Genomic DNA, 14,115 nt, shown 5'->3' with positions numbered 1-14,115 from the left:
ACTTTGGAATGCAAAACCAACATTTCTTTCCTAGATTCCTGGGAGCGGCTCCATAAGGCCAATGATTTGTTATTTTTAAATACAATTGTGTTTAATTTGATAAAATTTTATTATGAATTTTCGTACATGTTTATGATGAATATTGTCCTGTAGTTTTATTTTCTTAATAACTTCACGCTCTCCCTCTCGCCTTCCCATTTGTTCCAGGGTATGATGACGTCATGGAATGAACTGGAAATGGTCTCTCTCCTCTTTGTGTACCATTAGTGTTATATCTTCCTGAAATATTTTCTACCATTCAACAGTGAGGACAGCTAGATCTGGGACTTTTTTTGTGGGAAAACTTTTAACCACAAATTCAATTTCTTAATAGGTGTAGAGCTACTCAGATAATTTTTTTCATCTTGAAGTTTGGTAATTTTTCTAGGGATTTGCTTATTTGCAGTACGTTTTAGAATTTGTTGTAATAAAAGTGTTCATTATGATCATGATCATTTTAGCATCTGTAGAATTTATAGGGATGTCACCTCTCCTTCATACAATTTGTAATTTATCTCTTCTCTATTTTTTAAGTAGTCTAGTTATAGATTTATCAATTTTATTGATCTCAAAGAATCAACTTTCAGCTTTATTGGTTTTCTCTATTGTTTTTATTTATCTAGTCCACAGATTTCTTCTCTTAGTTTTAATATTTTTTCTGATACTATTATGGACTGTGTGGATTTTCCTCTAATCATTTAAGAAGGTAACTAAGTTAACTGATTTAGAGACTACTCTTTATTTCTTGGTACTGCTTTAATTGAATCCCATTAAAATTTTTTGTTGTGTTTTTATATTAACTCGGTGCCAAACACTAATTTTCCTTATAATTTCTTCTATGATCCATTCAGTTTTAAATGTATGTTATTTAGTTTGCAAATATTTTGTTTTCAAGTTATATCTCCACAATCTATTTCTAATTTAATTTCATGTGATAAAAGAATTTATTGTGTATGACTGAATCTTTCTACATGTATTCAGATATGCTTATGGTCCAGAATATGGTCTGTTTAGTATATGCACTGGGTGATTTTCATATGAATGCTTATTCTGCTGTTGTTGAGTAGAGTATTGTAAAAATATCAACTAGAGTTGATTATTCAAGTGATCTATACACTTAGTGGTTTTATTCATTTTTGTTATATCAATTACTGGGAACGTTGAAATAAATGACTATAACTTTATTTGTGCATTTATCTCTTCATGGTTTTTTATAGTTTTGCTTCCTTTGGACTTTAATGAAATCCAAAATGTTCAGAACAATGCGCTATAATATGCTACAATATGGATGAACCTTGAAAATACAATGTTAAGTTAAAAAAACATACTATGTGATTTTATTTACATGAAATACATAGATTAGGCATTTTGGTGGGTATAAAGTATCTCACCGTGTTTTTTAATTAATTTAATTGAAGTGTATTTGATATATAACATTGTGCAAATTTAAGGTATATAACATTTATTTCACACATTTATATATTCTAACATGATTGCCATTGTAGTGATAGTTAGCACCTCTACCATGTCACATAATTATCATTTCTTTTTTGGTGGGAAAAATTAGGATGTAATATGTTAACAAGTTTGATAATTATAGTATAATATTATTGTCTATTTCACAATACTGTATATTAGATCTACAGAAATTATCAACTAGTTGCAAGTTTATACCATTAAATAATATCTCTCCTATTCTTCCAACACGTAACCTCTGTAAACACCACTTACTTTCTTCTTTTACAAGTTTCACTTTTTAGATTCACATATAAGTGATATCATACAGTATTTTTTTTTTCTCTGACTGACCTTTCTCACTTGGCATGGCATCCTCGAGGTCCATCCATGTTGTCCCAAATGGTATGGGTTTCTTCTCTCTCACGGCTGAATAATATATTTTTACCATATCTTTATCAGTTCATCTATTGTGGGCACTTGGGTTGTTTACATATTTTAGTATTATGAATAATGCTACAATAAACTTGGGAGTACATATATCTCTTCCTTATCCAATTTTCATTTCCTTTGAGTGTATACCCTGAAGTAGAATTGCTGGATTATATAGTAGTTTTGTTTTAAATTTTTTGAGGAACCTCAAAACCTGTTGTTTCCCATAGCAATTGAACCAATTTATATTGCTACCAACAATGTAAGAGTTCTCTTTCTCCACATCCTCACCAACACTTATTTCTTATCTTCTTGATGATAGCCAGTGTGACAGGTGTGAGAGACTTCTGATATTTTACTCCTTTGATGCTTTAATAATTAGAAAAATTTTGTACATTATTTCTAGAGAGTTGATTACTTCTATAGATAATTATTACTGATTTCATATATTGATTTTGTATCCTTCAACATTGCTGCAATGCTTTATTAGCTCTTATAAAGTCGTTCTTTCATTTTAAGATTTTGTCTTTGGCTTTCAACATTTTTACTGTGATATGTATATGTGTATATCTTTTTTGTTTATATCCTAATTGGAATTGATTTAGCTTATTGATTATGTAGATTTGAAATTCTTCATCAAATTTCTAAGAGTTTAGCCTTATTTCTTTTGATATTTTTCTTCTCCATTTTCTCTCTCCTCTCTGTGTCAGTAATCCCATTATCCTTCTGATGGTGTGCTTAAATAAGTGTCTCACATTTCTATTGGGCTCTTCATTAATCTCCATTCTTTTTCCTCTTTGTTCTTCTAAATGCAGAGTTTCTAGTTATCTACCTTCAAGTTTGCTGATTCTTTCTTCTGCCAGTTCAAACCTACTGTTGCTCTCCTCTAGTGAAATTTTTATATTTATCTCCAGAATTTGCATTTGATTCCTATTTTATAGTTTCCAACTCTTTATTGATACTCTTTATTTTATGGGAGACTCATAATCTATCTCCCTTTTTATTTAAGAATGGTTTCCTTTAGTTTTAAAAATATTTTCATGTTGGCTACTTTGAGGTCATTTTTTTCTTAATCTGATATCTGGGTACTCCTAAAAATACTACTCATGTGATTCAATAAAATATCCAACCTGCTTATAATGGAAGCATAATTTGCAACATTAAAAATCATCTTTGTACTTACTCAAAATGCTCCATACCCATTTTCTCTGGCAAATAAGTTACTCCCTTTTAGAACATATGTGTGGTGGTTGAGACTTTCTTTGAAACAATCACAGGTTGATTCCTTCCTCTGACCAATTCTGTGTTTTTCCTTTTCATCAAAATCTTTAATACTCAGAGCACTCCTTAGTGAATATCTTGCACAATAATCTCTGCTCAAAGTACAGTCTGAGAAACACATCCTGCAACATGACTGTTGTACAAAATTTTCAAAAACATAAAGTTGCAGAAACGAAAGCAAAAAAAAATCATGTAATTTTGTGATTTTCGCCAAAGCATCAATTAATAGGTATTCCTAAGAGCTGTTCCTGAAAGTGCTTCATTTACTATAACCACATCAACACTGTGCATTACAACTAAAAATATTTGCAAACTTGATAAGGAAATAATAATATTTATTATCTTTGAAATATATTTCAATAGGCATACCCCAAAAGACTACAGTTCATTTTCAATTTTTTTGTTATTTATATTGTGCTTTTTTCTTCTATGAAACTCTGGTCATACCTGAGCCGCATAAAGAGAAGAATGTTACTGCTTTTGTTCAAGTCATTATCCCAAAGTCCTGTACACACTGCTCATGTGATACAACAGACTCCTCAACCTGCTTGGACTGAGAGGACAACTTGTGACATTGAAAAGTATGTTTGATATTTACAGAAAATACACCATTACAATAGTTACTTATGGTGCATTTAACAAAATACAACATCCATTCCAATGAAAACATTCATGTATGTAGGTACTTCCTCAATCTGAATGAAGACACTAGGAAAATTCTATAAATCCCCTGTGATAAAGAAAGTAGGAAAGATCTATAGGTTTTATTCTTTACATTCTTAATTATTTAAAAATGAATGGGTGAATGGGAGTTCCCATTGAGGCTCAGTGGGTTAAGAATCTGACATAGTATCCATGAGGATGTAGGATTAATACCTGGACTTAGTCAGTGGGTTAAGGATCCAGCATTGCCACAAGCTGAAGCATAGGTTGCAGATATGGCTCAGACACTGTGCGCTATGGCTGTGGTGTAGCCTGGCAGCTGCAGCTCCAATTCAACCCCTAGCCCAGGAACTTTCATATGCCACAGGTGCAGCCATAAAAAGAAAAGGAAAAAAAAAAAAACCTCCTAGAATAATGATAATAAAAACAAAAATAAACAAATGGAATGTGGAATCTAATTAAACTCAAAAGCCTTTACAAATGACATTACCATCTATGTAGAGAACTCTATGTAATCTACTAAAAGCTATTAGAAATTACAATTACATTTAGCAATGTTGCAGTATATAAACTTAATACACAAAATAATCACAATATAAATCTTACAATAAAAAGTTAAAAATTTTAAATGAAAAATAATGATTATTAGAAGAATATGAAAACTTTAAAATAACCAAGATAAATATGATAAAATTTACAAAAGACCTATACACTAAAATCTATAATCATTGTTGAATAAATTAAAGAAAGAAGATTTTTACTTGGAGAGGTAGACAGTGCTAATACAATAATGTAGTTAAAAGGTTAATTTTACCTCTGTTGACTTACAGATTTCTCATTATTCCACTTAAAATCCCAGTAGGCTTTGCATAGATGCTGAGAAACTGACTCATGAGAAAGTAACAATAATCAAGGCAGTGGATACTGTGGTAAAGATAGACAAATAGATCAATGGAACATAATAGTGAGTCAACAAATAAACCCACACATAGATAGGTACTTTATTATTATTATTATTATTTTTTTGTCTTTTGCCTTTTCTAGGGCCGCTCCCGCGGCATATGGAGATTCCCAGGCTAAGCGCCTAATCAGAGCCAAGCCACCAGTCTATGCCAGAGCCACAGATACTCGGGATCCAAGCCGCGTCTGCAACCTCCACCACAGCTCACGGCAACGCCGGATCTTTAACCCACTGAGCAAGTCCAGGGATCAAACCCGCAACCTCATGGTTCCTAGTTGGATTCGTTAATCACTGAACCACAATGGGAACTCCCAAGGTACTTTATTTTTTACACAGTATGGAAGGTGGTTATGCTAACAACTATACAACCAATACCTTGACATATACAGACTCTCCAAGAAGAGGAGAGAAAAAAACCAAATAAACAAAATAAGAAATGAAAAAGGAGAAGTTACAATGGATACTATGAAATACAAAAAACCATAAGAGAATACTAGAAACAATTATATACCAACAAATTTGACAACCTAGAAGAAATGGACATCTTTCTAGAAACCTACAGCCTGCCAAAACTGAATCTAGAAGAAATAGATCAACTGAACAGACCAATCACTGGAAAAGAAATTGAATATGTTAAAAAAACATTTCCTACAAATAAAAGTCAAGGACCAGATGGCTTCACAGGAGAATTCTACCAAACATAAAAGAGGAAATTATATCCATCCTCCTTAAACTTTTTCAAAAGATTGAAGAAGAAGGAACACTCCCAAAGACATTGTATGATACCACCTTCACCCTAACTCCAAAACCATAGACACCACCAAAAAATGAAACAATCAACCAATATCTTTGATGAACATAGACAAAAAAATTCTCAACACAATTTTAGCCAACAGAATCCAACAACATATCAAAAAGATCATATGCCATTACTAGGTGAGATTCATCCCAGGTTCACAAGGATGATTCAACATATGTAAATCAATCAATGTCATACACCACATTAACAAAAGAAAAGTCGAAAACCACATGATCCTCTCAATAGATGCATAAAAAGCATTTGACAAAGTCCAACATCCCTTCATGATCAAAACTCTTACCAAAGTGGGTATAGAGAGAACACTCCTTAACATAATCAAAGCCATTTATGATAAACCCACAGCAAATACAACACTCAATGAGAAAAGCTGAAAGCCTTCCCACTAAAATCTGGAACAAGACAAGGATGCCCACTCTCACACTGTTATTCAATATAGTATTGGAAGTCCTAATCACAGCAATCAGACAAACAAGAGAAATAAAAGGCATCCAGATAGGAAGAGAAGAGGGAAAACTGTCACTGTGTGCTGATGACATGATACTATACATAGAAAACCCCAAGGACTCAACCCAGAACTACTTGAACTGATCAACAAATTCACAAAGTAGCAGGATATAAGATTCACATTCAGACATCAGTCACATTTCTGTATACTAACAGTGAAATATTAGAAAAGGAATACAAAAATGCAATACCTTTTAAAATTGTACCCCCAAAAATCAAATACCTGGGAATACACATGACCAAGGATTTATATGCCAAGAACTATAAAATATTAATCAAGGAAATTAAAGAGGATGCAAAAAAATGGAAAGATATTCCATGCTCCTGGGTTGGAAGAATTAATATTGTAAAAAATGGCCATACTACCCAAAGCAATCTACAGATTCAGTGCAATCCCTATCAAAGTACTCAGGCCATTTTTCACAGAACTAGAACAAATAATCCAAAACTTTATAGGGAACCACAGAAGACCCAGAACTGCCAAAGCAATACTGAAGAACAAAAACCAAGCAGGAGGCATCTTTCTCCCAGACTTCAGGCAATATTACAAAGCCACAGTCATCAAGACAGTATGCTACTGGTACCAAAACAGACAGACAGACCAATGGAACAGAATAGAGAACCCAGAAATAAACCCAGACACCTTTGGTTGATTAATCTTTGACAAAGGAGGCAAGAATATAAAAAGGGAAAAAGACAGTCTTTTCAGAAAGTATTGCTGGGAAACCTGGACAGCTGCATGTAAATCAATGACACTAGAACATGCCCTCACACCATGCACCAAAAGAAACTCAAAATGGCTGAAAGACTTAGACATAAGACAAGACACCAGCAAACTCCTGGAAGAGAACATAGGCCAAACTGACATCATCAACCTTACAAATGTTTTCTCAGGTCAATCTTCCAAAGCAACAGAAATAAAAGCAAAAATAATCCAATGGGACCTAATGAAACTGACAAGCTTTGGCACAGCAAAGGAAACCAAAAAGAAACCAAAAACACAACTTGCAGAACGGGAGAAAATAGTTTCAAATGATACAGCTGACAAGCGCTTAATCTCTAGGATATATAAGCAACTTATACAACTCAACAGCAAAAAAGCCAACAACCCAATGGAAAAATGGGCAAAAGACCTGAAGAGACATTTCTCCAAGGACGATATACAGATGGCCAACAAGCACTTGAAAAAATGCTCAACATCCCTGACTATTGGAGAAATGCAAATCAAACCTACCATGAGATACCACCTCACACCAGTCAGAATGGCCATCATTAACAAGTCAACAAAGAACAAATGCTGGAGGTGGTGTGGAGAAAAGGGAACCCTCCTACACTGTTGGTGGGAATGTAAGCTGGTACAACCACTATGGAGAACAGCATGGAGGTATCTTAGAAAACTATACATAGAATACCATATGACCTAGCAATCCCACTCTTGGGCATATATCCAGACAAAACTCTCCTTAAAAAAAAGTCACATGCATCTACATGTTCATTGCAGCACTATTCACAATAGCCAGGACATGGAATCAACCCAAATGTCCATTGCCAGATGAATGGATGAAGAAGCTGTGGTATATATACACAATGGTGTTCTATTCGACCATAAAGAACAAAATAATGCCATTTGCAGCAACATGGATGGAACTCGAGACTCTCATCCTGAGTGATGTAAGTCAGAAAGAGAAGTACAAATACCATGTGCTATCACTTATATGTGGAATCTAACATACAGCGCAAAGTTACCTTTCCACAGAAAAGAAAATCATGGACTTGGAGAATAGACTTGTGGTTGCCAAGGGGGAAGGGGAGGGAGTGGGAGGGACTGGGAGCTTGGGGTAAATCGATGCAATGTTGCCTTCAGGATGGATTAGCAATGGGATCCTGCCATATACCACTGGGAACTGTGTCTAGTCACTTATGATGGAATATGTAATGTGAGAATAAAGGTTGTATACATGTATGTGTAACTGGGTAACCATGATGTTCAGTAGAAAAAGTATATATATAAATAAATGATAAAATAAATAAATAAATATGAAGGCAATTTCTTAGAGAGTAACAGCCCTTTCATCAAATATTTATATATTTAAACAAACACATTTTGACTGATACTTCTTACCATATACAAATCTTAACTCAGATTGGACCACAGATCTCTGTGTAAAATTAAAGACTTAAGACTTCAGGAAAAGCATATGCGAAAATCTTTGTGACCTTGATGTATAAAAATGTTTTTTTTAGACACCGAGTGTATTACCCACAAAATAAATAAATGTCAAATATACTTCATCAAAATCAAGCTCTCAGAAAGACTCTAGGAGATGAAAAAACAAGTTCAAGTTACACACTGGACAACCCATAAGCTATTAAATATGTAAAAGACCTGAAGAGACAATGAAAGAAGATAACATGTGGATTGCAAATAATCATATATATTCAATATGATTAATCATTAGAGAAACACCATTCAGAACCCCAATGAAATACTACTATAGACCTAGTAGAATGACTCCATAGCAATACTGTCCCACTACTAGGTGAATGTATATTATATATTTTGAAATTGCTTGGGAATTTCCTAAAAGTCTAAATTAAGTCCCAGTCATCCTATTCCAAGGTACTGATAAAAATACACAAAAATATATATCTATAGAGAGACCATTACATACATATTCATAACAGATATATTTCAATAGCCCAAAACTGCTAACAACAGCCAAAATAATCATGGATAAGTAAATAGACAAGCAAATTATGGTACATTCATATAATGAAATACTACTCAGCAATGAAAAAGAATAAACTATTGATATATTTGAGAGCATAAATGAATCTCAAAATGATTTATGCTCAGTGTAAGTAGCCAGATTATATACTTTATGATTATTTTATATAAAATTATAGAATATACAAACTAATCAATAATGAGAGAAAGCAGGTCAATTGTTATCTGGGTATGGGATCAGGAAAGATGAGATGAAGAAATTACAAAAGAACTCTTGTGAATGTGACAGTTATGTTCATTATTTTAATTGTAGTGATGATTTTAAGCATACACATATATTACAAATAATCAACTTGTGTAATTTAAATATTCACAGTGATTTTATAGCCCTTTTTATACCTCAAATTTGCTTTACCTTTACAAAATATAATTCCTGAATGAAATGTTGCTTACATTACTTATATAAGCACAGGATTTTTAAAATAGAGGTTTCATATCTAATTTTTATAGGATAAAGAAATTAATTTGTACAAATAAATCAAAAACTATTAATTATCTCTGTTGAATAGCAAAATGAAACAGTAGGAAAAATTAAGCAATATTGATTGACAGAATTTAAAGCAGTTAAGAAAAATCATGCCATTTTCATAGAAATGTATATTAGGTACTAATTTATATTACTGTGTGCTGCTACATGAGTGAAACATCAGCATATTTTAAGTACATGTGTTGTTAGATGTCACCAACTGAGATGATCAGTGAATTCTATTAGAAACCAATGTTCCATGCACCTACATGATGTTATAAGTATATATTAAAAAGGGCTAGAAAAGTGCCTGGCACTCAGTAAATATTCATTGAGTAAGTACTGTTTAAAGCCTTCAGAAATCACTTTAAATTGTATAATTAATTCTTAATATGTGATACTTTAATCCCCATTAGAATTAGTATTTTAACATAGGCTAACAATTTAAAAGCTGCTTATTTTTCCTATGATAGATTATTTCTTCTTGTCTAAAAACATGTGACTTATTCTCCTATCCAGAGATTGTCTTTTTAATTTTCCCTTGAGTCTGAATAGTGTTTAGTGATGGTATCTTGACTACCTCCCTGGGTACCCTATTAGACTGCCTCATTGACCTCATGACTAAAAATCTCTTCATCTTATCTGGCTTAAGAGTTCTCTCTTCATGTTTCGGGCCATTACTTCTTGTCTTACCATCTTTAACTATCTTGAGTAATTCATCCCCTCAGGAATTTTAGCTACCCATAAATATGAAAAGAAAAAGGCATATCTCATGCCTGACAGTTTGTGAAAATTAAGACAACTCTATTCTAGACATAGCAGTACTTAGGGCATGCAGAGAACACTGGAGAAGGAGGAAAAAAGTCCCTGGTTTGCTGGCCTAAGGCAAAGTCACTGAATTTTATATGCATATATTACTACTGTTCATTAACCAAACAGATAATGTTTTAATTTGCGGTATTGGATTCTATTTCACCAATTTCTCCTTTGAACTGTGTCCATATGTATTGCTGCTTCTCTTTAAATAATGATAAGAATACAAACAGAGAGACAGACCAATGGAACAGAATAGACAACCCAGAAATAAACCCTGACACCTATGGTCAATTAATCTTTGACAAGGGAGGCAAGAACATCAAATGGGAAAAAGAACGTCTATTCAGCAAGCATTGCTGGGAAACCTGGACAGCTGCATGCAAAGCAATGAAACTAGAACACACCCTCCCACCATGCACAAAAATAAACTCCAAATGGCTCAAAGACTTCAATATACGACAGGACACCATCAGACTCCTAGAAGAAAACATAGGCAAAACACTCTCTGACATCAACATCAGGAATATTTTCTCAGGTCAGTCTCCCAAAGCAATCGAAATTAGACCAAAAATAAACCCATGGGACCTCATCAAACTGACAAGCTTTTGCACAGCAAAGGAAACCCAAAAGAAACCAAAAAGACAACTTCCAGAATGGGAGAAAATAGTTTCAAATGATGCAACTGACCAGGGCTTAATCTCTAGAATATATAAACAACTTATACAACCCAACAGCAAAAAAGCCAATCAATCAGTGGAAAAATGGGCAAAAGACCTGAATCGACATTTCTCCAAAGAAGATATACAGATGGCCAACAAACACATGAAAAAATGCTCAACATCGCTGATTATAAGAGAAATGCAAATCAAAACTACCATGAGATATCACCTCACACCAGTCAGAATGGCCATCATTCATAAATCCACAAATAACAAGTGCTGGAGGGGCTGTGGGGAAAAGGGAACCCTCCTGCACTGTTGGTGGGAATGTAAACTGGTACAGCCACTATGGAGAACAGTTTGGAGATACCTTAGAAATCTATCCATAGAACTTCCATATGACCCCGCAATCCCACTCTTGGGCATCTATCTGGACAAAACTCTACTTAAAAGAGACACGTGCACCCGCATGTTCATAGCAGCACTATTCACAATAGCCAGGACATGGAAACAACCCAAATGTCCATCAACAGATGATTGGATTTGGAAGAGGTGGTATATACACACAATGGAATACTACTCAGCCATAAAAAAGAATGACATAATGCCATTTGCAGCAACATGGATGGAGCTAGAGAATCTCATACTGAGTGAAATGAGCCACAAAGACAAAGACAAATACCATATGATAACACTTATAACTGGAATCTAATATCCAGCACAAATGAACATCTCCTTAGAAAAGAAAATCATGGACTTGGAAAATAGACTTGTGGCTGCGTGATGGGAGGGGGAGGAAGTGGGAGGGATTGGGAGCTTGGGCTTATCAGACACAACTTAGAATAGATTTACAAGGAGATTCTGCTGAATAGCATTGAGAACTTTGTCTAGATACTCATGTTGCAACAGAACAAAGGGTGGGGAAAAAAATGTAATTGTAATGTATACATGTAAGGATAACTTGATCCCCTTGCTGTACAGTGGGAAAATAAAAATAAAAAAAATTAAAAAAGAATACAAGGAATGATGGATGTAAAATTGTTTTCTTATAAATTATCAAAATATTATTTTGCGGCCACTTCTCTCTTGATTTCATTTCCTGCTTTTCAAATGATTCCTTTTTTTTTGTTTTGTTTTTAAGATCTTACTAAATTCAAGAGCCCACATTATTTATAATAAACGATCCTTTGACAAATATTTTGGCTTAGGAGGATTTGTGATTGTCTCAAGAGTTTTAGTGGACTTGACACATTTCTGAGATGTTTCTAAGTATGAAAGCTTAAAAATATATTATGTGCACTGACACACACATTGACATACATATGTACATATTTATATTTATATATTTCCTGGTATAAAATATATGTCCCTGGAAGAGTAGACTTTAAACTATTTAAACCCTTTTGTTCATCAAATTTCACTTCATGGTCCCTTCCACGCAAAACAAATCAATCCAAATCTATAGCATCAGACACTATGCACAATTTCAACCCATTCTCTGACTTTTAAAACACACTTTCAAATCACTCAGCCCAGGACCTAAAGCTATAAATACATTTCTCTAAATTCTTTTTGAGACTCTATTAAGATTATCAAATCAATATCTGTCTTTAATGTAGGAAGACTAGTTGAGTTAGTTTTGCTCGATTAGCAGGTTTCTCTAGCGGTATTTAGAGATGTCGGTAGGATTACCTACCACAAAATTCATCTTGTAATCAATCTCATTTTTTAAAAACAAACCAATGTAAGATATTTTTATAATATTTATTATCAGGTTCACAAAGAAGATGATGAACTCTTTCACTGTGAAGTTTTTTGATATTCACGATATAATTTTTGTATCATGTAGTAAATTGAATTGTGTCCCCCCAAAAGCTCTGTCCTAAACATCGGTACCTGTGAATGTTACCTTATTTAAAAATAAGAACTTTGTAGACATAATCAAGGTAAGATGAGATTATACTGGAATACCATGGTTCTCATCTAACAACTGATATTCCTATGAGAAGAAGAAATTTTGCCTCAAGATTGCAGTAACAACTCCTGCTTGAATTTCTAGCCTGTCGACTGCCCTAAAGACTTTGGATTTGCCAACCCTATGAGTCCATAAACCAAATACTTAAAATACATCTCATAATAGATAGATGAATGGATAGATAGATATACAGATGTACGGGTGGATAGCAAGATAGATAGATATAGAAAGACAAAGAGACAGATGTAGATAAGATCTCTTCTTGGTTCTGTTTCTCTGTAGAACCCTGATTAATACAAATTTTGGTCACTGTGATGTAGAGTGCTGCCCTGACAAATACCTAAAAATGTGGAAGCGATTTGGGAATTGGCTAATAGGTAGAGGATAGAAGAGTTTTGAGGCACATGACAGAGAAAGGCTAGACTGCATTCAAGGGATTGCTGATAAAAATATGGATATCTAAGCTGATTCTGGTGAAGACTCAGAAAGAAGTCTGAGGAGAGTTATGAACATACATATATATGTGCATGTGTGTATATATATATGAGATATTCATATATATATATAAATATATATGAATAAATATATATATTTAGATATTTAGATAAAATGAAGAATATGTTATTGGATGCCAGAGGAAATGTGATTCTTGTCCTAAAGAAGCAAAAAATTGGCTGAATTGTGTTCAACTATTTATTTAGAAGTAGAACTTACATATTTACCTGAAATTTCCAAGTGAAATGTGGACAGTACAACCTGGTTTCTCCTTGATGCTCTCTCAGAGCCTCCAGGAAGAAATAACCCTCCTATCACCATGAATTTGGTCTTCTGGCCTCCAAAGCTATAAGATAATTTGCTGTACACTTTTTGTGGTGATTTGTTACAGCAGTTCTAGGAAACTAACACAAGGCCCGAATAGTAAGTTTTAGAGATGCTCTTATTGGAAATCATCAACCTTAGAGGAAGAGTTAGAGAGGAGAGAGGATGTAGAGTAGGGCATGATCCAAAGAAAATATTGATAAGTTGGAATTTATTAAAGTGAAAACTTCTGCTCTGCAAAATACATTGTTAAAAAACAAAAAGGGAAACCAATACTTGGAGAAAATATTTGCTAATCATATATCTGATAAAGAACTTGTTTTAAAACATACAAAGGACTTTTAAAACTCAATAATAAGAAAACAAACATGTCAATTAAAATATATGCAAAATATCCTAACAGTCACCTCACCAAATAAGATATGCAGGTGACAAAT

Source organism: Phacochoerus africanus, chromosome 10 (genome assembly GCF_016906955.1).
Source record: "Phacochoerus africanus isolate WHEZ1 chromosome 10, ROS_Pafr_v1, whole genome shotgun sequence".
Classification (NCBI taxonomy): domain Eukaryota; kingdom Metazoa; phylum Chordata; class Mammalia; order Artiodactyla; family Suidae; genus Phacochoerus; species Phacochoerus africanus.
This window is presented reverse-complemented; position numbering follows the sequence as displayed.